This window comes from Lissotriton vulgaris, chromosome 7 (assembly GCF_964263255.1).
Source record: "Lissotriton vulgaris chromosome 7, aLisVul1.2, whole genome shotgun sequence".
NCBI classification, from domain to species: domain Eukaryota; kingdom Metazoa; phylum Chordata; class Amphibia; order Caudata; family Salamandridae; genus Lissotriton; species Lissotriton vulgaris.
The window spans coordinates 1,121,813,592-1,121,836,495 of record NC_141695.1 but is presented as its reverse complement, the minus strand read 5'-3'; positions in this window follow the sequence as shown (position 1 = coordinate 1,121,836,495).

Here is a 22,904-nt window from a genome sequence, read left to right as displayed (position 1 = left end):
TGCAAAATGCTATGTTTGGAATGGATATGTGCTTTGCCTTTGTCCAACTCTTTAAAAAAAATACTGCAAACGGAGGATGTGCTAAGCAACGTGCCGTCAGGCCTGTCACTGTGGGCCTGCTCTGTCCTGTCGTTGTTGAAGGTCAATGCTGGAAACAGACTAGAGTAGAAATGATGCATACATGCTGCCTCGGAAAGTGTTCTTGTGTTACACTATGACTACACCATAACTTGTGCATTTGTTTCAACTTTGTTCCTCAATATCCCCATTGTGTTTCCATCTACAATTACAGGCCGGACCTTGCCCTATACTTGGCAAAACATTACAATGCACACTTACCTTACCACTAAATCAAAAAAAAATTTCCAGGCGGGCAGTGGCAACTGGCGAGTGGCGACACCCAAGATTGATGGACGAGAGGACCAAGAGGAATGGCGAGATGCAAATCCAGTCCACATTTTTGACCAGGATAACCCAGTAACAGTATCAACTTTCACCTTCTTTTAAATAATTTGATTCATTTTTTTGTCTACAATCTTTACAACAGTGTGTTCTTCTTGTTGTTGTTATCATTAAGTTTGCTCTCTGTTTATGATTCATCCCTACCAATATTTAAAAGTTCTATTTGCTATCTGTAAGAGAATTAAGTTAAAGGATGTGGCAAAGAACATTCCTCAATGTCTGTGCTGACTACTGCTTTCGATCTACATTGTGAGGGCTCACGATTCAGGTGAAATGGCTATTGCACATGACGCATTCCAGTAGGCAAGAGATATTGTACCAGTGCGACCCGCCCGAACCACAAATCATCGCAGGCTATGCCCACACTGCGTTCTTCTGGTACCACTAACTCACTGCACCACCAGTCATCTCCACGTGGACTTATTAAGGCAGAATTCACCAGGCAAAAAACATTCTTACTTGTGTGCCCCCCCCCCCGGACCCTGCGTCATCGCAGGTTATGTACACGATTAGTGCCAAAGGTACTATTAACTCAGTGCACCATAAGTCATTGCCACGTGGCCACTTCAACAGACAAAAGACATTGGTCTGAATGGGGCCCCCACTGGACCATGCATTATCGGAGGGTACGTACAAGCTCAGCGCCAAAGATACTACTAACTCAGTGCACCATAAATCATCGCAAAGAAGAGTGAACAGTTTTATGTCAGCAATGAGGCATACTATCACTTTTAAATCAAATTGATGCAGAATTTAACAGACAAAAGACATTAGTCCAAGTACTGTGCCCCCCCGACCACGTATCATCGCAGGGTACGTACATGCTAAGCGCCAAAGGCACTACTAGCTCAGGGTAACCATGAATCATCGCCACATAGGCGGAATTCAGTAGGCAAAAGACATTGCTACCAGTGTGGCTTGGCCGGAGCACGCATCATCACAGGCTCCACAGAACATTGATGCTTCAGGTGCAACTAACTCATTGCACCACTTATCATCGCTGGTTGCAGAAACGCTAACTTACCAATACTGTGCATCTCTACTCAACACCACCTGGCCGTGGGCTCTTGCTAACTGCTGCCTACTGCCTACACTGCGGTCATCAGAGCTCACAAATAAATAGACTCTTGATTCATTATTTGCAGAGTGCGGTACCAAACTAAGTATAACGTCCCTAGCGCTTGGACGCCTCAGGGCAGCAATTCGCGCTCTAAAAATCCACTTTCATTCAAACCTACACAATATCCCTTTAGTATCCTTCCTTCAAGAAATTCTTTTATATCAGTTATAGATATAGTTCAATAACAAAATTCACCCTGAAAGTCCAAAGGAACACTGAATTGCAGTCTACTCTGCGGACAGCACAGGTCACAATTTGAACTATAATGTCCCTGAAACCTACACATTTCGACAACGTATTCCATATATGTTTCTTCTTTTATTTGAATCATGATTACAGATGATGCAGTCCAGTAGGCTACAGACAATGCTTCCAGTGCAGCCCGTTTGGACCATGCATCATCGTAGGGTGAGCACACGCTGAGCACCAGACGTACCACTAACTTAGTACACCATAAATAATCACCATGTGGCCTTATTAAAGCTAAATTCAGTAGTCAAAAGACATTGTTACCAGTGCGGTCTGCCTGGACCACGCATCATCGCAGGCTCCACACAAACTGCCCCAACCTCAGTGCACCACAACTCTTGAACCCTTTACAATAGAATCTTCTGTGTATTATTTTACATGTAGTGCTCCTACCTTTGCACAGCAGAAGTCATAAACAGTTTATGATGGAATATCTGTGTATGATATGATGATTACTATTTTACCTGTTACCAACAGCAATGTAATTAAATGGAGTTGAGTGCATGTGCCTGTATCCACTTCAACTATCTATCTGTGTCTGTGTATTCATTATGTTTGTAAAATGCTGCCCCTGGGCCCTGCCACATTATATTATGATGTAAACAGCGTATGCAACCATATTACGCAGTAACAAAAACTTCGGTTATATAACTTTCTCTCGCTCATTCTACAAATACGAACATAGAAACTGGATCATTGCAATACTGCAAGCAAAGTGTATAGTAAATGTATAAGTGCGTGCTATTGCTCTAGTTGTTTTTTTTGTAGCATATTTATATAGCGCGAAGTCAACCCAAAAGTATGTCAGCGATTTACATGAGCACCGTATTTACAGTACATTTTCAGGCACGCGTAGATTACGTGGTTTGTCAACAATAACAGGATGTGGACGTGACTCCAAGGCTCGAATAATGATTTCCAGCACCAAGTTCGACAGTATACCGGAATGATCACATACGTAAATATATTAGCTGCCCTTCATGTGACAAAAACTGCAACCTAAAGCTTTCATAGCCCTGTATTTCTACAGCTACAACACTCCACTGAATGTACAACAAACATTCATATTCGCAGAAATTCGTCATGTCCACCATCTTTTATGTGTGAAACTATGGATGAATGTAGGGTCAGTGATTCCCCGTACCTTCCATGTTGGCCATGTTGTGGGATTTCACAGACATAATGACACATTTGCGTTTAAGACCCGGGTGACAGCAGCACTACAACACAGACACCCAAATCAGTTGATTTCTCATATAGCTCATGATGGAACGACGCCCATAGCTCTGGAGTCATTGTTCACAGCCTCGCACGGTACTGGCATACGTCAGGCCAGCCCACTCCGCTTATGCTTCCAGGAAAACACAACAACCCTACATGGCCCAGATTTTCATTGTAGTGATTTGCTAGTTCCAGGTCTAGTTGTCAGATCGGCACACACACACTCCCTCATGGCTGGTATACACCCACACCACACCCATCCAGCACATGCGTCACAATACACATGACAATACCAATAAAAAAGACCTGGCACACATGCTCTACGCAATTTTAGAGTTGCTCCCATCGCAAGCGCTGTGATGGCCCGTCCTGGTGGTTCAGACGCCTCATGTAGGCCCGAACTACCGAACCGGGGGGCCCACCACCACGTGCCTGGCCTCTTTGGTCACTGAGTGGTACCTCAAGGACTGAGCGGGAGAGCAACTTGCGATAAAGATGGGTGCACAAGTATGTCCTTTGTCAAAGCGATATCAAGACTCAGCACCAAATGTGAGACTTCTTGGTTGCAAAGCAGGACTGCATGTTGTAGATGGTGCTCTGCCCGCAGAAAGTTGAGCAGTGAGGCCTGGGTGAGCACCGTAGTGAGTAGATGCAATACAGCAGTCTGGATACAAAAAGGCGACGCAGCGATTTAGGCGTACGCAGTCTCTTATTGCATTTGTATTTTTTTTTCCAAAAGAAGGGAACGTTTTTATAGTCGGTCAAATGTCTGTCACTCCCACATGCGTAGAGAAGTAGATGAGTATTTATTTTTTAAACTGTGTACACTTAAATTTACCATCTTGGTTTGACAACCTTTCCTTTCTCAATTCATTTAGGACTCGAGCCTCTGTTGCTGTGCGCAGTATAGCTCGCGCCTTCGTTGGAGTGTACAGCACTGCTCAAGCAGCGCTAGACATTTTCTATGTGATAAAACGGGGATATGAACTTAACCTACAAATCGCACACGCTTGTGCATGTCTGTTTCCTTCCGTGCTAAACCATTGGCCTTTGCGTGCGACTTCTTCTAAAAGACTGCACGCAATTGGCCAGAGGCGGGGGCATTGCTCCGTCCATTGCCTATTGGTACACGTTTGCTGCGCGCAATAGACTCCAATAGCACATGAGGTTTCAATTATCGTGCCCAGACACGGCGTGATGATTAAAACCACCTGTATGACTGCGCACCACTTGTTTTCTATAACTGGATGGAAAAAATTACTACTCTACTAATTGTTCATAAATCGAAGCCCATTAAACAAGTTGGAACCATACAAATGGTTGTATTTTTAATGGGGGAGGGAAGGTGTGTGAAAGGGCGATTTTATTCTACTCCATAATAAGATAGTGGCAATTACCAATCATAACATCTTTCTTTAGTTAGTTATAGTTAGGAATTAGCATTTAAAAAACCTTAGAAATTCACGGAAAAACCATAGGTTTCAGGGATGTTATAGTTAGCTGGACATTTCACTCATACAAAGCCATTGAAATTCCTTTGTTATAGTTAGTTGAACTAACTGAATCTCGTGCACCTGTAATCCACTGCTGATGATGTTACATATTACATCATTCGTGACATGGTCAGTGACATCACTGATGACATCACTGATGACATCATCCATGTGACAATCTGCTACATCTGATCATACACTAGTATAACTTTTCATCACTCACTAAAAAATAGAGTACCATTTTTAAAAGAATGACACACCAATACAACTTCCTAAAAACCCACTCATTGCTTTGTAGATCTACACACATACCTAAACACTTACGTATACATTTACTCATACATACTGTCAACGATCAATGGAACACTATTAAATATACTTATAGACTTATATTGACATTACCCACCATCACACATTTTATTGATTTCAATATTCATCCTACTCACTTATGAAAATAATTCATTATACTTACATTTACTCAGCGACACACTCTTACAAAGACCACTTTATTTATTCATATAGATAGTAACCCATACTTAGTGTGTTATAAAATCACTATTACAAGTATACAGATTTCCATACAGTCACTCAGACAATGGCTGACTGTTATGTATACTTATTTATGTAGAACAACTGTCACATACACTGCATTTTATATTTCTACGTTCTTGGACATGTATCATTGAGAAACATATTTACTCATCAACACACCAATAAAGAGATTCACCTACCCAAACAACTGTTTCCACATGCAGTGTTAACCTGCATGTGGAAACTATTTACACATCTTTGGGCAGTCACACACTTCCCACCCAACTGCACACACATTCACTGTCTCATACAAATACTCACTTAACTTATTAAAAACTAATATAATGTTTCACATAGCTTGTAATCAACTTATGAAATAGTTTACACAACAAGAGACAGAGTGATACAGATATTCACACAGTTAAGTCACTACTCCATATATTTAGTGGGACACTTTAAATTAGTGACTTAGACAGTCAATATTCCTCATGCACTCTCCCATAGGGATGTTAGACACAACTTCAGCCCAAACGGCTGAATGAGTCCAGCTATTGGAGGTGGATGGGAAGCAGGTTGGAATAGAGTGTGGCGGCTGCTGCCACCAACGGCGCCAGTATTGTTAGGCCGAGGATCGTTTTTGCAGCAACTTTGTGGAATATATATATATATATATATATATTACCTACTGGCGGTCGCCAGTAGGTATATATAGTTAGGATTTTTTCCCTATGGGATTTCTGAAAATTCTATGTCTAATAACTTTGGCGTTTGTGGACCGAATCGGCTGAAATTTTCAGGAAAATGGCACATTTTGTTTCTGAGCAGCTCCTGGAAATTTGGGGGGGGTTCGTCAAGGGGGGGCCGAGAAAAAAGGGGGGTCCCAAAACGCGTTTTTCCCATGTTAATTTCCATAGGGCGGTTGGACTCACTTTTAGCCCGAACGGCTGAATGGATTTCCACGAAACTTGGCAAAATTGTAGGGACTGTTAGCCCGATGTGCCTTTGCTAGGTCTCAATATATGTGCTTTAGTGGATTTTGAGAAATTATCGTTTAAATCAAGATATATATCTGTAACAGCGCTCCGGGCAGCGATCCGGTTAGCGAACTTTTCGCGTATCGGAACTTTGCGATGCGAAGCTGATTGGCCCTCCGGTGTCTGTCAACATTCTAAACAGTCCGGAGCGGCCGCCATCTTGTCTCTCGGTAGGATCGAGAGACAAGAGGAGGCCAAAACAAAGGGGGAAATTACCATAAGGGGGCATAGTAGATCCTCGTTGACCCCCTAGGTTTTATGTGGAGGTTTTAAAAGGGCCCAGGAGGGTCAAAAAAAAAATTTTTTTTTTTTTTGCGTGATAAGCGCCAAGTTCGCGAACCGGAAAGCGTTCTGGGCAGCGTACTATAAGGATAAAAGAATGATAGACTTTTCTAATACTGTATGTTAAATATATGTTGTTTTTGTTCGTTTTTTTTTATTTATTTATTTATTTTGATTATAAAAAAAATTATGGGTCAGAATTTTCATAGTTCATTAAAACTTCCAGCATTACATCATCTGGAATCTCCTCAAACATGCATGTTTCTATGTCTTGTAAGCTTTCAATAAATTGTTCATCAAAAGATTCATCCATAAAATCTTCATCCAAATTTTCTTCAGTTAAAATCTCTTCTGTTGTAATGTCGAAGGAAACATTGATTTTTTTGTGCTCCCCTTCCATTTTTTTGCTGTAAATTGCATAAAAAAATAATTATATTAGAAGAGTTAGGGCACTGTTGGGTTTAAGTTCAGACATGTAGTTCTGTTTTTTTAACAGTGAAGTTAAAGTAAGTAAATTCATAATTATAGCAGAGAAGTGTAAGTCAATCAATAAATATAACAGAGGAGCTTTTCTGTATCTATAACTATAGCAGGGGGACAGTAAATAATTATCAAAAAACGTTTTTACAAATTAATTTAAAGTGCCACTTACAAATTATCAATTTACTTTACAGGGAGGTGAAAAGGCTCTTGAAATGTAGTTCAGGAAGTAGCAGTGAAAATGGCTGTGTTTCCTTCTCTTCCTTTATATATATTCAGGTATATAACCAATCAAATGTCAGGTAATAAAAATTGAAAATGAAAGTAAAATTTTCATTGGTTGTCAATTCCAATACTTTAGATGTGTTTTGTGAAGTAATTTACCTCAGGGTATTTAGATAGGTCTACAGGCTAAATGGCTAAATGAAATTTCAATCAAATTTGTGAGAATGAAAGGGATTGTTATGTAGTATGAGCTAATCTATATTTGGTGAGAGTGTCTCTAGTCGTTTTTCTGTAAATTACTTTCCCACCTTTTTTTAGGACCGCTTTCTGGAAAGCGGCCCGGTTAGCGAACCTTAAGCGTCACGGGAGTCCACCATTTTGTGTTTCGGTCGGTTTAAGATACAAGATGGAGGGCAAATAATGTTTAGAATGGGTAGAAGGGGTCATGGTAGACTTATCTTGACCCCCTAGGTTTTCCGAGGGTGGCTGAGGAGGCTTATATGTGCGGAAAAAAAACATTTTTAAAAAAAATTCTGCGAGGTTAGCTTTCGGTTAGCGAACCGGGTAGCGCCCCGGGGAGCGTAATTTGTGGAAAATTAGTGAAAAAAGTTAGAAAAAAATAATAATTGTGAGTGATCAGATGAAGGGTAGCTCTGAGAAGAGCTTTTGGGTTTATGGTACATTTAGGTACTTATAAGTAGGTACCAATGCACAGTCTTAAATTCAGAATGAAAATTCTGTTGCCCTCTTCTGAGAAGTGAACTCCATCTCCTCTGTAGATATCTTGCATGTAGTAACGCAACGTATTCTTCAACAAGTGTAAAATTGATCTGTAACCCTGAGTAGGTCTCACCTTAAACAAACCTCAGGAGACATCACACCTTATCGTCATCCTGAATTAATAAATAGATCTATTAAACAGTATCTCTGGTTTACTCCCTATAGCTGTCTTTCTTTTTACATTACTCTCTGTTTACTTCCCTTATACTAACTCTTCTTTTTTTTTAAAAAATATTTTTTTGGTTCGCTTCAAGTTCGCGAACCGGGCAGCGAACTGGAAAGCGAACCAAAAGAAAGAGTGCTAAACATTCTAGCAATTTTATTTGAAAGGGGAGGTAGTTCTGAAAAGAACTTTTTTTTAATGTTTTTGTTGTTTTATTATTTTTTTTTTTTTCTGAACATTTTTTGTTTTTTTTGTATTTTTGCACAGTTTTATATATTTTTTTGTTTTTGATGGAGGGGAAACAACAAAAAACAGGCATTGAAAAAGGCTCAACAGGAGCAAAAAAAAAATTACTGTTTGGGTGGGTTAGGGCAATTGTGATTCTCGTAAGCAATGTTCATTAAGTTTACGCTCATGTTCCCACATGAAAGCAATGCCCCACAATACAAGCAGGTTAGCTTCATGTGTTTGAAGTTCTTTTGAATATTTGGCACGGTTTCCTGTGCCTCTCCTCCAGTCAGAGAGATATGCAAGGTTGACCTGGCCACAGGAGTTGTTGAGGGATTATCCTGCAGGTCACGCAACTCTGCACGGCTGTAGTTGAGTGGATGCCACCTGGTCATATGGCGATGCATGGTATAGTTTCCCATGCTATATTTTTTTTCAGTGCCTCTTGATAGCCTTTTTTTACAGATAAGACAGGTGGCATATTTTGCATTGACTTTCTTCTCCCCTCGAGGGATTGAAAAAAACTGCCAGATAAAACTAGTTTTCCGACGGGAAACACGGGGCAACTCCTGTATGAACTCTTGTTCTTCTCTCTCCTCTTCTTCAAGTTCATCCTCTTCCTCCTCCTCTGTGTTGGCAATGAACCGAGATGATGGTCCTCTCTTCTCATGAGGAGGGGAAGGTGGTGGTGGGGGTGCACCAGCTGAAGCAAGTACAGAAGCCATTGCTCAATTATAGGTAAATGGTCTTTCTCTCACCAAGATGAAAGTCAGAGTGAGGAAAGAAGGAGGGGTTTTCATCATTTGGAAAAAGCAAAAGTTCTGAACCAATGAAAAGTGTTATTTTTAGGTCACATGACCTAGTCATACATCATTTGGAAACCAAAAGTGAAATGAACCAATGAAAAGTTTCATAAACAAGTCACATGACCTGTTCCGCTTACGTTACGCGGTGCGCGCCGCGTCCCGCATCGTTTCCGGTTCGCGGTCCGGAGCACTTTCGGGAGCGCTAACGCGGCGCGTCATAAGACGCATTACGCGTCAACGTGATACGTCGCGCTTCCGCGACGCGTCACAGTTCCGCTAACGAAACGTTTACCGGTTCGCGTACTAGATCGCGGCATCAAGATGAGCTAACGGAAAGCTTCCCGGTTCGCTTACCGGAAGCGAAGAAAAAAAATATTTAAAAAAAAATTATCAATAAACATCTAAAATATATTTTGGGTTTTAAAGAAGAATACATTTTACAGCTACAGATGTTAGCTTTTAAAAAACCAATGAAATTCACAGAAAAAACCATAGGTTATAGACCATATATAGTTAGGAATTTGCATTTACAAAACCTTGAAAATTCAATGAAAAAACCATTGGTTATAGAACATATATAGTTAGGAATTTGCATTTACAAAACCTTATTTTACTCGCATAAAACCATTGAAATTCCATATATAGTTAGATGTGCTAACTATATATCGCGCACCCGCAATCCACTGCTGATGATGTCACATATTACATCATTCATGACATGGTTAGTGACATCACTGATGACATCACTGATGACATCTCAAATGACATCACTGATGACATCACTGATAACATCTCATTTGACATGACTGATCACATCACTGATGATATCATTCATGTGATAATACCATGAACCTCTTCAGACTCTAATATAACCTTAGATACAATCAGTGTAAACAGACAGTCACAGACTGTCACTCATCCATGGAGTTACTCACACACCTAGTCAGTTATGCCAAAAATCAATCACACCTCCATTTTCTCAACTATACAGTTATACACACCTTACTTATTCAAACATATACTAACACATATTTACTTTACTCTCTTATACAATCCCTGATACATGTTCACAATGATCCATACAGCCACTCACACATTCACTGGCTCTTATGCACAGTTATTTATAGATGTCAACTCTCACATGTACTGTGTTTTACATATGTACTTACTTTGACATGTAGCACTGAGATATCCATTCACTCACTAATACACTCATGCACAGTCAACCGCCCATACAGCTGTTTCCACATACACTTTTGAACCCATACATATAATGAATCAACTACTCACACATCTATGTACAGAGTCACACACCTCCCAGCCACCCATACACACACATTCAGTTTCCCATACAAATACTTGGACAACCAATGAATAACCCATACAGTTACTCATATAGCTACTGATCAACATATGCAGCAGTTTGTAGAACAACAGATATAATGATGCACAAATTAAAACAGTTTAGTCACTAACCCATGCACTCAGTGAGACACATTTAATCACTCACTCATACAGTCAGTCATGCACCTACTAAATCCTTCATCCAGACACTTATACATCCACTCATTCTTCAATATGTAAGACATATTTTAACTTTACAGAAACATACAGTCACTGGATGTTGTCATCAGTGATGTCATCAGTGATGTCATTTGAGATGTCATCAGTGATGTCATCAGTGATGTCACTAACCATGTCATGAATGATGTAATATGTGACATCATCAGCAGTGGATTGCGGGTGCGCGATATATAGTTAGCACATCTAACTATATATGGAATTTCAATGGTTTTATGCGAGTAAAATAAGGTTTTGTAAATGCAAATTCCTAACTATATATGTTCTATAACCAATGGTTTTTTCATTGAATTTTCAAGGTTTTGTAAATGCAAATTCCTAACTATATATGGTCTATAACCTATGGTTTTTTCTGTGAATATATATATATATATATATATATATTACCTACTGGCGGTCGCCAGTAGGTAGTTATAGTTAGGATTATTTTCAATGCAAAATATCAACATTCTATTGGGAATAACTTTGGCGCCGGTTGAGGAATCTGCCTGATAATTACCTCAAATTTGCCTCGCGGCGCTCCGGTCCTTCCCTGAAAGTTTGGGGGGATTCGTCAAGCGGGGGCCGGGATAAAAGGGGGGTCCCAAAACATGTTTTCCCCATGTTAATTTCCATAGTGCAGTCGACCTCACTTTTAGCCCGAACGGCTGAATGGATTTCCACCAAACTTGGCAAAATTGTAGGGACTGGTAGCCGAATGTGCCTTTGCTATGTCTCAAGATATGTGCTCCAGTGGTTTTTGAGTAATTTAGGTTCAAAAAAATATATATATCTATAAGCGCGCCCCGGTACGCGCACCGGGGAGCGCACCAGGCGCGCTACGCGACTTGCGTGCGGAAAGCTGATTGGCTCTCGGGTGTCTGTAAACATTCGAAATAGTCCGAAGCGGCCGCCATCTTGTGTCTCGGTAAGATCGAGACACATGAGGTGGCAAAAACAAAGGGGGAAATGACCATAAGGGGGCAGAGTAGACCCCCCCTGACCCCCTAGGTTTGATGTGGGGGCTATATTAGGGCTCCGCGGGAGAAAAAATAAAAATAAAAAAATTTCGATTTTCGCAGGGGGAACGCCCGGTACGCGCACCGGGGAGCGTACCGGGGAGAGTACCATGGGGAAAAAAGAATGAAAGTGTTAAAAAAATGTAGCTGTTTTAAAAAAAAAAAAAAAAAAATATTTTTTATTTAAGTGCCTACATGTAGGTAGTAATGTAGAGACTTAAATTTAATGTACACCGTTTCCTCTGTAGATATCTTGCATGTTGTTATAGAAGTTATCGTGGTATATGGAATCCATAACATAGTCTGTCAGGAAAGCAGAAACAGATCCTTTAAGCACTCCCTGAGAAGTCCTAGGGGATCATGGGTAGTCTATCCTGCTCCCTTATGATGAAAAAGAGATGTAAAATACACATTGGAGATAATATAGTGGGAGAAAGGTAGTAACTATGAATAAACTTACTATGTAACACAAAAAAGTTGCAAAGTATACTATAAGTCTCATTTTATAATATAATCATTTTGGTACTACTTCATGAATTACATATTAAAATGAATAATGTCTCAAACAATTTTTATTTATTAAATATAAATTTATTCTTCTGATTCTTTTTCAAAATTTAATAAAACTTCTAACATAATATTGTCCGGAATGTCCTCATAATTATTAGTACATAATTCTATTTGTTCCAAACATTCTATTAACTGTTGGTCCAAAGATTCATCTATGAAATCAAGTTCATCTTTTTGTTCTTCTGGATTTTCCACCTTTATTTTGAAAGAAATAACAGTTGATTGTTTTTCTCCTTCCATTTTCTTTCTGAAAATTGCATAAAAATTAACTATATTAGTAGAGTTAGGGTACTGTTGAGTTTAAGTTCAGACAGGTACTTCTGAGTTTTTAACAGTGAAGTAATTTTTGGGCAGTGTATGGTTTCAGGCAGAAAGTAGAACTATTAAAAAGTGCATGTGATGAAGCCTAAGTAAATTCATAATTATACCAGAGAAGCCTAACTCAATCCATAATTATAACAGAGACGTCTATCTCAATCTCTAACTCTTACAGAGGGACAGTATATAACTATCAGAAAACGTTTTCCCAAATTAACTTAAAGTGCACAACATAGTTCCCCTTCCAAATTAACAACTCACCTTTTTCAAAGTAGTTGAAGTTTTCTGTCAAAATTCTTTCAAAATGTACCTCAGGTAGTATTAGTCAAAATGGCTGTGTTTCCCTCTCATTTTTCATATATATTCATGTACTTAACCAATCAAATGTCAGCACATAAAAGTACAAAATGTAAGTAACATTTTAATTGGTTGTAAATTCCAACAGTTTCATATGTGTTTTTTTGTCATGTAATTTACCTCAGGATATTTAGACAGGGCTACAGCCTAAATGGCTCAATGGAATACCGCCAAATTTGGGTAAATGGTAGGGACTGCTATGTAGTAGGGCCTATTCTATATTTGGTGAAAGTGTTTCCTGTAGTTTTTATGAAAATTAAGTTCCCACATTTGTTTAGGGAGCGCTTACAGGTGCGCGCTCCGGTACGCGCACCGGGAGTGCTACGGGAGTCCGCCATCTTGTGTTTTGGTACAATTGAGACACAAGATGGAGGACAAACAAAGTTGGGAATGGGTAGAAGGGGGCACGGTAGACAGCCCCTGACCCCCTAGGTTTTCTGAGGGGAGTTTAGGAGGCCCATATAGGCCCAAAAACATTTTTTTTTATTTCGCGGGGGGAGCGCCCGGTACGCGCACCGGGGAGCGCACCGGGGAGCGTACCGGGGAGCGTACTTTGGTGAAAAATAGAGTAAAATAATCATTTTGAGTGATCAGAGGTAGGGTAGCCCTGAAAAGAGCTTTTGGGTTCTGTGTCTGATTTAGGAACCTACAAGTAGGTTCCAATGCACAGTCTTAAATTCAGGAGGAATATTCTATTCCCCTCATCCGAGAAGTGCACACCATCTCCTCTGTAGATATCTTGCATGTTGTAACGCAAGTTATGGTTGTATATTGAACCCATTCCATGGTCTCTCATGTAAGCAGAAACAGATTTATTCACATGTTTTCGTGCTTTCTCAAATTGTGGACAACATTGGTTGGACCAGTTCCATTTCTGTCTTTGACATATATTGGAATATACCAAGGCAGTTTGTGGAAAAAGTGTCATCAATTGACCAAAGGTGTCCTTTAAAAGCATTTCCAGACCTACCCCAGTCAAAGTGCCCAAGTCATTTCCACCACAGTGCACTATCAAGAGGTCAGGGTTTGGCAGATGCAAAAAGGTTTTCACCAATGGTATCAATTGGTGACATCTCAATCCTCTCTGGCCAATCCACTTGATTTCCACATTTGATAAATCAAGGTTGTGAAAATTTCTGCTAGCTGCATACCTTTGAGCCCAGTGGATGTAGCTATGTCCAATAATCCAGACAGAATACATGGTGAGAGATGGTTCTGGTGCAGTCAGATGAAGTGTGGGAATGAAATGGCAGTTGGAACAGTAGGAGTTTACAAAAAATAATTGTGGAGTTTCCCTGCTCTTGAATCACAAGCAATGATTGGTGGATTTAGATAGTTGAAAACTAAAAGTTAGGGTGCATGGTTGTGTTTTGTGAAAGAAGCAATTTGAATGGTTAAGAAAAAGTCAATTAAAGCAATAAAGCACCGGATAAGCTGGTGTATTGAGAGGTCAAACATCCTTGCTGACTTCATTTGCAACATTGTAGAATAAACTTTTGAACCTGAGAGTTCAGTAAGGAGGGAGTTGCTATGGTAACAGGTAGAAAGGTCTGAGGGGGGGAGGGTGTTGGTTTGAAAATAGTGAGGGAAGAGTTTTGATTGGTTGAAATGAGGCATATGTGTGTAGAATTAGAGGTTTTCTGTGCCAGTCATGGTTGCAGTGTCTTGAGTGCATACCTTTTGCTCTGCTAAAGAAAAATTGGTGTGTGTGACACTGTTCCCAATCTCCCAAAGCATTTTGGCTCCAGGGCAAAAAAATAAAAAAGAAAAAAAATATATGAATACACATAAAAAAATAGTATTAAATAAATATACAATATAGGATTTATTTTAAAAAATATTACATTACATAGCTATAGAAATTTGCTATTGAAAAACCTTTGAAATTCACTGAAAAACCATAGGTTTCACACTGGTTATAGTTAGGAATTAGCATTAAAAAAACCTATGAAATTCACTGAAAAAACCATAGGTTTCAGACCAGTTATAGTTAGGAATTAGCATTTAAAAAACCTATTAAATTCACTGAAAAAAACAGAGGTTTCACACCAGTTATAGTTAGCTGGAAATTTTACTGACATAAAACCATTGAAATTCCCACATTATAGTTAGTTGGACTCACTATAACTTGCGCGCCTGCAATGCACTGCTGATGGCGTCACATATTACATCACTCATGACATGGTCAGTGACATCACTCATGACATCACTGATGACACCATCCTTGTGACAGAGTGACAGACCTCCTTTCAGTGTAATGTAACCCTTGAAACACATATTCAAAAATAGAAACTAACATTTTCAAAAAAATGGAGATACCCATACCAGTTACAACAACCAATTCAGTAATTCCACCATCTATATACACATCCAGTCATTCACCAACAGTTCTATATAGTCACTCATACATATACTCACTCATCATATGTAGTGATACACATATGCATCCTGTTACACACCGACAGTCATGCAAAAGTTACTCACACATGCAAATAAACTATTGAACATCCATTTATTTGCATATACAGCTATACACACACAACCACCTTACTTCTAAGGAAACATACACATACTTACTCTCTTAAACAATCACTTATAGAAACACAAACTTATTTAAACAGGAACTTTTACAATCTCTCACTCTCACATATACTCACTTATATACATCAATACTCACATATACTAGATTAAAACATATGTAGTTACTGATAAAGACACTAGGGAGACAGTCATTCACTCACTAACACACACATATACACACTCATCCACCCATACAGTCCTGCACATATGCTGTCTTCAAAACACACACAAACAGTGAGTCAGCCATTGATGCATCTATGTGCTAAGTAACACCCCCCCAAACCATGCAGACACTCATACTGATACTAAAAAACATCTAATAACCCATATACACGCACATGTAGCTACTCACCAACCCATGCAGCCACTTATACACAAAGTTATGTTATGTTATGTTATAAAACCTTTTATTACGCGCTCTATTACTCAAGAGTATCCTGGCGCGGTAGTGAAACACTGATACATATATTTAAATATTTAAACATTACTCGCTAATATATGTATTCACTAAGATACACTTAATAAGCCAGTTAACCAATCCATTTTGTTTTTAAAAAAACATCCATTTAGACACTTATTTAAACATTTATTCTTCCATCGACCTTTACATATACATATATAAAACATAATTATTTTTCAGAAAGACACACATTCACTGGATGGTGTCATCACTGATGTCATGAGTGATGTCACTGACCATGCCATGAGTGATGTAATATGTGACGTCATCAGCAGTGCATTGCAGGCGCGCAAGTTATAGTTAGTCCAACTAACTATAACGTTGGAATTTCAATGGTTTTATGTCAGTAAAATTTCCAGCTAACTATAACTGGTGTGAAACCACTTCCAACCGCGTAGATTAGCGAAGCGTCAAGCAGGAGACGGACCACCAGATTAGGTAACAATTCTTTTAATCCAGGTTTAACGTTCGTTTCAGGAAATGCATAACGCGTTTCGGGCTGCAAGCCCTTGTTCACATGCACAAGACTGTTTGTTACATTTTTACTTTTATAATGCCAAGTGATCACTAGTACATGCCCCTCCCACACATCATGTGATCATAGACATAGTAAACATACTTTTTACCGCAACATGTGCAAACAAGCTATAAAAATAGTATAAATACTTATATTAGACATAAAATCATTGTCATATATTATGAAAGCAATTAAAACTACTACCAGATAAATCCGTTAGTTGCACATATAATTTCAGTTTTATCACATACAGACACCCTTGGTCTCATAAGGGATGCGGAGACTATTTCTATTTGTATGTCATTATCTTATTTAGGGGTGGGCATAGTCCAGTGAATAAAGTGTAAAGTGCTTAACATTAGTGCCAAACAGTGCATATACAAAAGTGCAAATATTCACATAAGTGCTACAGTATATTTACAAGAGAAGGAAAAAAGTGCATAATACCTGATAAAACTACCTGCATTTAGAAATGATTACTCCATGCTAACTACACAAACGGACAATAGTCTCATTTTGTATGATAGAAGCTTGATAAAAAACATTTCATATTATTAACAGGGTTCATCATAAAAAAGTGGTAAAAGGTGATAATACAAACACCCTGTGTCTAAAATTAGTGTTAGAATTAGATATATCAAAAAATTATTTTAGTATTAAATATATTTACACGGAGGGGTTGATAATTGCATAGATTATGATCCCTGGCTAACAGGGATCCTGACTAGCCCAGGCTAATACAGCAAACATATACCGAAAAGAAAAACCTTGACAATTGATATTGCACATCCCCTGGTAACAGGGAACCTGACTACCAAGGGTGATATAAACCGTGTTAATTTACAGGAGATCAAAATCAGGAAATGCCACTCAAGAGCCAGCCTACAAAAAAGTGTGTAAGTCCTCAGTGTTTTTGAGGCCATTTGGCCACTGGCTGTCGAATTCCAGAATCATTTTCGATTCGAGCTGTCTGAGCCTCAACTCTCTGTTGCCACCTTGGCGTAGTTTAGGCACTGGCCCTACAACAAAGTATGTCAAACAATTATTATCTTTATTGTGTTTGATTTCGAAGTGGCGTGCTACTGGGTAACTGGGGTCACTGTGCAGAATTGCACGCAGATGTTGCAGGATCCTAACGTGCACCTGCTGCTTGGTGCTGCCAATATAATTAAGGCCGCAGGTGCACGTCAGGACATATACTGCAAATTCTGTCTTGCAGGTGTGTTGACCAACAATTCCAGTCACCGTGTCGCTAAAGGGGGTGGTGTAGTGAGTTTTGTTTACCCCAAATTTACAGGCACGGCAACTGGCACATTTTCGGAAACCACCTGCAGATTGCAGCCAGTTCGCTTTTTCTTTTAACTGTGGACATGGTTGGTCCAAGACCGCGCCCATATTGCGTGCTTTGCGAAAAAGTTACAGTTGGTTTCTGTGGTAAAAAGGACCCCAGGATGTTGTCAGATAAAACAATGGGCCAGTTCCTTTTGATAATCGTTCTGATTTTGCGCTCCTGGTCACTGAAAGAGGTAATGAATCTGGGGCACAGTTCAGACTTGTCCTCTGATGAAGTGGTCAGAACTACCTCTCCATCAGTGACAGGTAAAAGGCTCTCACGGGTCCTTAGATCAGCTTTAGCCAAAGCTCGAGCAAAAGTTTTCTTTGAATACCCCCGTCCCCTCAGTCGTACTTCTAACTCCCCTACACATTGCATAAAATCAACCTGAATATATATATATAATTCAACCTGAATATACATATATAATCGTGCTGAGGAACTCTCCGGTTGCTGCCGCCCGGAACGCCACTCTGCTTCCGCTTCCCAGTTGGACTCCCCGTATCCCTGGAGGGATTGACCGCCCCGCCGTGTGGTAACAGCTTGCAGCACCCGCTTCGCGGGTGCCGCTGCGCGGCGTGAGGCGTGGGGTCGTGGCCACTGGAGTGCGATCAGCTGCGGTTGGAGAAAGGAGGAGGAGGGAACATCTGAGTCAACTGAAGGCGCGAGCTGCAGGGACTACCAAGACCAGGAGTCCCAGCGCTGCACAGGTGTGCACGGCCGCGCCCCCAGCAAGACACGCCCCCGGCCGCAACGCTCGGCACAAAATCAACTGGTAACCGCTCAGCGGGACGCGAGCGGGACGCCGAGCGAAGCCCGAGCAAAGGGCGGGCAGTCTGTGGCAGTCAGGGGCTGACAGAGGCTGGGCTGGGCCACCCCCCTTACATCTATTGCCTCGGGTCCAAGACCCCGGAGTTCACCTGTGGGACCCGTAGCCATCATGTCAACTCGCTCCGGCAAAGCTTTGAGGGGCGGTGGAGAAAGTGCTTCAGGGGGCTCCACGATGATTGGCACTATGGACAAATTCATCACCAGGGTGGCCGCCGTCATTGAAAAGGAGATTGCAATGACGGAACGCCGCCTCTCACTTGACCTCCTTCCATCCAAACGCTCTTCCCTGGGAGCTGCGGCACATGTTTTATCCCCAACTTCCTCCATCCCCACCGCACCTCCCCCTGGGTCCCTATCTGGGGAGCAACATATTGTAGCGTTAGAGGCAGGAATAGACAGGATAGAAAGCCTGATATTAGTTTCTCCCCCCAGCAGTCCTTGCACTGCGGTCGTAGATTCCGGCCCCGCTCATCCTATAGCTAGCTCTCCCGGTAGTAGGTCTCAATCTGGTTCTACTGTTCCCTCACCCGATCCAAAACCATTGCCCCAGATTCGACCTACCCGGGTGCACAGGAAAAGGAAAAGGGGGACCAATATTCGGAAGGGAAGTTACTCCACGCTCTACAAGCGCCCTAGGACACAGCTTCAAAGGGGTTCTTCACACTCAGACTCCGGAGGGCCTGAATCTCTCGGGAATCCCAGCCCCCCCCAGCTTGTAGCCGATTCCCCGCCACCTCCCCCCTTGGTCCCGGCAATACTATTTCCACCAAACGAGGGACCCTCACTCGAGCCCCTCGAGAAACTGGTAAAGTCCCTGCTGATTCCACTCTTTGACCAAGTTAAGAGCCTGGGGGATAGGCTTGACAAGTTTGAACAGGTCACCAGGGACAATTTTTTCTCCCTGAAAACCTTGTTGAAACTACAGCCAAAGCCTAGTGAGGTCAATACAGACAGGAATGCTGGTAAAGGGGTTCCAGTGAGCCAACCATCTGGAGACCAGTCGACACTGCCAGCCAAGACACTAGCTACCGGGAAAGCACCAACTTTAGCTTCCCAGGCCAGTGCGAAGCAGGCAAGGCCGAGTGTTTCCATTCATGCAGCTCAAGTGCACGGTACTCCCCCCCCAGCAGCGATAATACCTGCGCCTAATCCTGCCCATAAGAAACAACAGAAGGGAGGGGCTGGTCCAAACTTGCAACCCGCGGCTGCTGCGCTGGCAAAAACCAGCGGAGTAGCGACAACTTCTAAGGCTAAACCTACCACCTATTCGCTTAAAAATCCCTCCCCAGTGGCCATCCCGCAGAATCCGACACGTAAGTGTCCCCCGGTTAATCTCCCCCCCGAATGCCACCCGTATGTTGTTGTTCTCACCAAAGTTCCCCCCCTAAAAGATGCACAGCAGGAAACTCACCAGGCGCTAAAGAATAAGGTCATCCACTGGCTGAAAAAGCGGAAAAATGTCAAAGCAAACTCCCTCGAAGAAAGAGCAGAGGCCACACAGGGGAAGTTTCGGAGCCAGCCTTTATTCACAGTTCACACAGAATGGCGGATGCATTTCAGCGTCATAGCCTTCTTCAGCGCACGGAGTGTGATCAGGATGCAGGTACAAAATCACGGGTTTAAAATACCCTGCCCCGTCCTGATAGGTGTTCGGATGCTCCTCCCCCAGGTGAGTCACTTGCGCAAATACCTTATGTGGGCCGCCCAGTGGCAGGCGCCTACATGTCCCAAAATGCTTTGTATATATATATATATATATATATATTTATGGACTGCAAGCCAGAATTTAAACAGTACGTTTTCATTTGCCAGGTCCTTGAAACAAATATATCAATAATATATCAATAATGACACTTGTTGAGGCATTGGAATATTATTACAGAGAACGAAACCATGAGTATTACCACATAGTTTTAATTAAACTCATGTTTGCAGATGTAAATCAAACACGGAACTCCCTTCAATTGACAAAGGCTTATGATGAAAGCCAAAACGCATTCTAAATGCTGCTGGTTGATAACAAAAAGCAAATAGAGTATCCCCACATTGGAGTGCAGACAGAGGTCTATATGTTGAAATGCATCAGTACGGAAATGGTGATGAGAAAATAAAAGAATAACATTGTTTTACTTGCCTGGCGTGCCCTCCTCTGTTCTTTTTTGCTAAGAGAGTCTTGAAGAATATACATATATAAATGTACACACAGACATATATATATATATACTCACATATATATGTACATATATTTTATATAAATATATGTAACTAAAAGTCACACAAATATACACCCACTCACAGATCCACACAGGCACTCACACAGACACTCACAGAGCCACACAGACACTTACACACACTCACAGACTAATATTGGCACTCAGACACCTACTCACAGACTTATGCAGACACTCACAGACCCACTCATAGACCCACATAAGCGCTCACACACCCACTCACAGAACCACACAGGCACTCACAAAACCAAAGTTCTATGCTCGCACTTTCACACTTGTTATTATTATTTTTAAGTTATGGATTATTAAAATTGTAACTATATTGTGTCATTTTATAAAATGTAATACTAACTCATATTGGGTTTTTTCTTTTCATAACAATCTATGGCATCATCTATTCGAGTACTGTGTTTCACAAATGACTTATTTCAGTGCTGTTCCATAAGATTACATTCTCAGAGTGCACACTCAAGCAGGCACTGATACAGCCAATCAGATAACCAGGCGCACACTGACACAGTCAGTTACTCTTCCATCCAAACACTGATATAGCGTCTCAAACACCCATGCACACACTGAAACACCCAATGACACACCCACACATACATCGAGACAGCCACTTACACACTCAGGCAATTACCCATGTAATAACTGACACCAATACAGCTACTGACACAGCCAGTCAAACACTGATACATCCTTTCAAATAGCTACTCACACACAAATACAGCAACTGACACACCCAGTGACACACTGAAACAGAGTGTTATACACCTAGACACACATTGTTAGACACTAACACACCCAGACACATAATGATACAGCTACTGACACTCCAAGCCACACACCAGTATAGAAACTGGCACATACATGCACTCAACAATACAGTCACTGACACACCCAGGAACTCACTGATACAGACACCGAAACAACATGCTCACATCGATACAGACCGATACACCCAGGCACATACTCATACAGCCAATAACACACTCACTCATATATCAATACAGCCACTTAGACATTAAGCCAAGCACTGATACAGCATCCTAAACACCCATACAAACACTGATACAGCCACTGACACAACCAGCCACACACTAATACAGACAATAACACACCCAGCCCCACATTGTTGCAGACACTGACACACCCAGGCAAATAGCAGTATAGCCACTGACACACCAATACACCAAATAGCATGCCCACTCACACATTATAGAGCCACCCAGGCAAATACGATACAGACACTGAAACATTCAGCTACACCCAAATAGAGCTACTGACACACTGTGCTAAACACTCATACACTCAATTACACACCCAGCCAAACAACGATACAGCCTCTCAAACACAGTACAGACATAAAGATACAGGCACTGATACACCCAGCCACACACTGATACAGAGTCTGACACACTCTGCCTTACACTGATGCAGACACTGACACATCTATGCACTCACCGATACGGTCATTGAAACATCCAAGTTCATACTGATACAGCCTATGATATACCCAGGGATACACATCTTTTCTCTCTTTCCGCAAGCAGATAAAATCTTGGCTGTTCACGCAATAACTCCTCATGGACCAGTTCTCTCTCTCAGCGCCGAGACACCCACGGGTAATTGAGCGCTTAACAAATCGCCTAAATAAATAAATACACTGATACAGCCACTGACATAACCAGACATACACTGATACTCCTACTGACACAGCGTGCTACCCTCCGATACAGAAACTGACACACCCAGGTACATACTCATACAACCAATAACAGACCCTCTCACATATCCATACAGCCATTTAGACACTCAGACAAACACCAATACAGACTCTCAAACACACATGGACACACTGACACAGACACTAACACACCCAGCCGCACACCAATACAGACACTAATACACTCAGCCACACATTGTTACAGACACTGACACACCCAGGCAATGAGCACTATAGCCACTGATACACTCAAGAACACACCAATACCTACAATAGCACACCCATTCACACATTGATAGAGACACTTGCACACCCAGGCAAAAACTGA